Below are 4,687 nucleotides of genomic sequence, written 5' to 3'. Positions count from 1 at the left end.
GAGAGAGAAACCCGTTTCAAAAAGAAAAAGAAATCATTATTGGCAAGACATGGTGGCTTATGCCTGTAATCCCAGCTCAGCAGGAGGATCACTTGAGACTAGCAGGATAGAGAGATCAGCCTTGGCAACAGAGCAAGACCTTGTCTCTTAAAAAAAAATTTTAAAGAAAAAAAATGTAATATAGTTTGTTCTTTTATTTTTTTATTTTTTATTTTTTTTAGTTCGTGTCTTTTATTAACTCATACAGTTACTTGTCTTCTGGCTTGTTGAAGCAGTAAGTCAGACAACATTTGCCACAATAATGTCTGTCAAAGTGGCTTGCCATAAACACCCCAGCACCACATTCATCCGACGGGCACTCTCGACGAAGGCGACTAATTTTGCCATTCTCATCCACCTTATAATATTTCAGGACAGCCAGCTTCACCTTCTTTCTCTTGTGCTTATTCTTCTTGGGAGTGGTGTAAGACTTCTTCTTCCTTTTCTTAGCACTACCACGAAGTCTCAACACAAGATGAAGAGTAGACTCCTTTTGAATATTGTAGTCAGACAAAGTACGTCCATCTTCCAGTTGCTTGCCAGCAAAGATCAGTCTTTGCTGATCAGGAGGAATTCCTTCCTTATCCTGGATCTTGGCCTTTACATTTTCTATCGTATCCGAGGGTTCAACCTCGAGGGTGATGGTCTTCCCCGTAAGGGTTTTCACGAAAATCTGCATTTTGGTGGCGGCTCCACCGCAGATGGCGGATCGAAAAGGTGTTCTTTTATTTTTAACATAAATCTATCTATTTATTCTATCTATCCAAAGGTGTCAAAAATTCATGTATGCTTATATAGAGACTCTTTCTTCTTATTCAGAAGGAAAAATCTAGTATAACTTGCTCACTATCCCCTTCTTGTTGTCCTCACCCATTAATGCACTTCCCATCCTGGGGCTTTTTATAAATTAAGGCTAATAAGTGGAGGGGGATCCTGAGTAGGGATGGGAGATTACACCAGCAAGAACTTGACATTGAGGGAGAAAAGACAATAGTAACATTAAGAGGAGGAGAAGTAGAAAAGATACAGAAAAGTTAGCAGCCTGCAGAAGTGTGTCAGAAACTGGTGGCTGTCTTGTTTTACATCTGTCTTTTTTTTTTTTTTTTTTTTGTAGCAGCAGAACTCCCAATTATTGGTTGGGCACATGGCTTCACAGAGTGAAGTGCATTGAGGGGTGGTCATGTGAGTAAATGCTGGCCAATGAAATACAAGAAAAGTGCTGTGGGCCAGTTTCCTGAAAACATCCTTAAAAGATGGAATGATCATCCTTCACCTCTTTTCTTCATTTCAGTGTCTTCGTTTTCCCTGATGGGTGGAATGGGAATGAGATAATTAAAATATTAAGAATTATCTCAGACCATGACATGTTAAGCTGAGAATACTCCTTCAATGAAAGATAGTCCTTCAATTCTCTTAACTCTCCCAAGAGGTAACTCAGTTATGCAAGTCAATTAATTCTCTTTCCCTCCCGCATCTACCTTTGTCTCTTATAACTACGAGATTCTATTCCTTTCTAACTAAAAACTTAACCAATAAATACCATGCTCAACTAAAAATAGTGGCCAGAGAAAAAATTCCTCACAGAGCCCCTAAAGATGAACTGGCTTAACTCATCAGTGACAAAACCAAAATAAGAACTAATTAAGTAAATTAGAGTTATATAGTAAATTCAGTTTACACAAATCCACACATATTGTATTTTTGAATTACCTTTTTTGTGGACTATTTTTTTTTTTTGATAATATAAAATCTGATTTTTCCCCCCTTTTTAAAGTCTGAGTTTCCAGGCTGGATGCGGTGGGTCACTCCTATAATCCCAACACTTTGGGAGGCCGAGGCTGGTGGATCGCTTGAGGTCAGGAGTTTGAGACCAGCCTGGCCAACACGTCAAAACCCCATCTCTACTGAAAACACAAAAATTAACTGGGCATGGTGGCGCGCACCTGTAGTTCCAGCTACTCTGGTGGCTGAGGCACAAGACTCTCTCGAACCCTGGAGCTAGGCTGCAGTGAGCTGAGGTCGCACCACTGCACTCCAGCCTGGGGGACAGAGTGAGACTCTGTCTCAAAAAAAAAACAAAAGTCTGAGTTTCCCCTTAATCTTTTATACCTTCTGGGCTTTCTTCTAAATAAAAAATAATGAGGAAATGGCTGTGTAGGCAGAGTTGACTAGTCCCTCACTTGGTGGCCCTGTCGCTCACGTATTAGCTCTGTTGGGGGACTTGCACGCTGTATTGTTTTGTTTTCTTTCTCATCTGTCTCCTCTCCAGGCTGTGGTTTTAAGGGGAGTGGAGAGGCTGTGCTTTTCCAGCAAAGCGTCCTTACACGGCATCCAGGACATTCAATATTTATTAAACAAGCGACCAAAACAACAGTTGTGTCTGGGGAATATTCTTTCTCATTCTTAACATTTCAGAGGCCACCACCAAGGAAGTTGTGTAATTTTACCAGAAAAGCTTGTGGTGAGACGGCTGGGGGAAGGGAGAAATCACCCTGGGAAGGCCATCTCCCCTGCACAACCAGATGGGTCACTGCCATGCGGCAGCTCCTTGATATAACCCCACCGTTCCAAGTCTGGCCCCTGTTGTGTAGGCTAAGAAATTCAGTTCCTGCTTACTCCCAGGCTGAGTGAGCTTGAGGCACCTGTCTCACAAAACCCAGAAAGTTGGTGAAAAGAGGAACTCTCAGGCCGTTTGGAATACATGTGCATTTGTTGGTTGATACTTGCTCCACCCTGAGGCTTGGAGATACATGTACATGGAAAACTAGGTTATAACTAGCAGGCTGCCTGTTCAGCCTGGGATCCAAGACGGATGGGTAGTGAGCTAAGGGATCCTAAGTGGATCCTAAGTGCAGATGTTGCCAAGCTCTGCAGTACCTGGCAAACAGACCGGGAACTTGTTTGGCAGGGCTGGGGATCCACCCTGCAGATGCTTACATCACTAGGCTTCCTTGTCTGAGCATTTTTCTCACCTGATTTACACATTCCTTTTTTGAACCTGTGCATGCCTTCAGGCAGCTCCCTGCCAGCTCTTCCCAGCTAAGACCAAAGCATTCTCTTTAAGGGTGAAGTTGCCCACATCTGTGCACAGCCGTGATGATTTGTGCTTCATAATTAAACTCTCTGGGAGCAATCTGGCTTCCAAATTCTTTTGATTCGAATGCTCTGCCTAGTCGGTTCTACATGGAGTTTCCGTCAAAGAAGCATCCTCTGACCACCGTAGTAACTGTGAAGAAATTCCACTCTTTACTCAAAGAACATTCAAGGGAATAATAACCCACAGCAACACGTCTGCTGTGGGGGAAAAGAAAGAGATCAGCCTGTTACTATGTCTATATAGAAGGAAGTAGACATAAGAGACTCCATTTAGTTCTGTATTTGAAATGCTGTTAATCTGTGACCCTACCCCCAACTTTGTCCTTGCAAGAGACATGTGGTGTGGTGACTCAAGGTTTAATGGATATTGGGCTGTGCAGGATGTGTCTTTGTTAAACAAGTACCCGAAGGCAGCTTGCTGGTTAAAAATCCTGCCCGTCCCTGGGCAATGGAACATCTTGGTGTAAAACCCATTGTGTGCCTTGTTTACTGAGTAAGGAGAAACCGCCTTTAGGAATAAGGTGGGGCTTGCTGGAGCAATACTGCTAAAAGGTTTATGGAGATGTTCGCATATGCATCTCAAGGCACAGCATTTTCCTTTGAACTTATTCATGTTACAAGGATTTTTGTTCTTATGTCTTACTGCTGATTTCCTCCCTACAATGATCCTATTTTCTAGCTACTCCCCTATCTTTTAGATGGTAAAGATAATTATCAATAAATACTAAGGGAACTCAGAGGCCGGTGCCAGTGTGGGTCCTCTGAAAACACAGCACTGGTCCCCTGGGCCCCGCTTTTCTTTCTCTATACTTTGTCTCTATTATTTCCTTTTCTCAACTCTCTCGTCCCACCTAACGAGAAGCACCCACAGCTGTGGAGGGGCAGGCCACCCCTTCAGTCTGCAATGCTTTTTTTTTTCTGCTCACTGGTTCTTGAATTCCCAAAGTTCCTTCATTCTCTGGCATCCTAAGTTACAGACTCGCTCCAGACCAATTCAGGTGGTTTTTCTGCCTTTCTTTCTCCTCAGTTACCAGCTCTTTGTTGTGAATGGACTCAAGTCTTTCCTCACTGGCTCAAGTCTTTCCTCTTTTCTTCCATCTTATTCTCTCTCTACTGATTCTGCGTTACCAAAGACACCGCTTTAGGGGATGGGAGAGGAAAAGAGAGGGTGAGGAAAGCAGGAAAAGGATGTTCCTAAGTTTGTTGCCATCTAAATTTCACCCAGCCAGCGACCTGAGGACAAAATGGCTTGCAGGGCAGGCTCCCTGCCCCGTAGAGCTTCCCTGTTCTTGAGAGAGAGAGAGAGAGAGAGAGAGAGAGAGAGAGAGATGAGTCGCTGCTGCCTACCCTGATGGACAGATGGGAATGCAGATAGGACAGAGGTGGGGACAGCATTCACAGTGCACATCGATGATGGTGTGGACCCATTTTATGGATGTTTGTCTGCTGTACTGCTGCCCCTCTCTCAGGAACCACATCTGGGAGCTAGAACCAGCAAAGATAAATGTCTTGTTTTTCTAAGACCACCAGAGCGAGCACAAAAGAACCAGCA

At 43.7% G+C, this 4,687-nt stretch overlaps 1 pseudogene across 1 annotated transcript; it reads right to left on the bottom strand.

Moving 5' to 3' along the window:
* Nucleotides 1-211: 211 nt before the first annotated feature.
* LOC111520899 lies at nt 212-752 on the bottom strand (annotated as a pseudogene). Its single transcript, XR_002724790.1, has one exon. The product of XR_002724790.1 is annotated as a ubiquitin-40S ribosomal protein S27a pseudogene (transcript).
* Nucleotides 753-4,687: the final 3,935 nt, after the last annotated feature.

The sequence above is a fragment of the Piliocolobus tephrosceles genome, chromosome 7, assembly GCF_002776525.5.
Source record: "Piliocolobus tephrosceles isolate RC106 chromosome 7, ASM277652v3, whole genome shotgun sequence".
Lineage (NCBI taxonomy): Eukaryota > Metazoa > Chordata > Mammalia > Primates > Cercopithecidae > Piliocolobus > Piliocolobus tephrosceles.
Note: the sequence above shows the minus strand (reverse complement) of the source record. Positions and strands in the feature narration are given on the sequence as shown.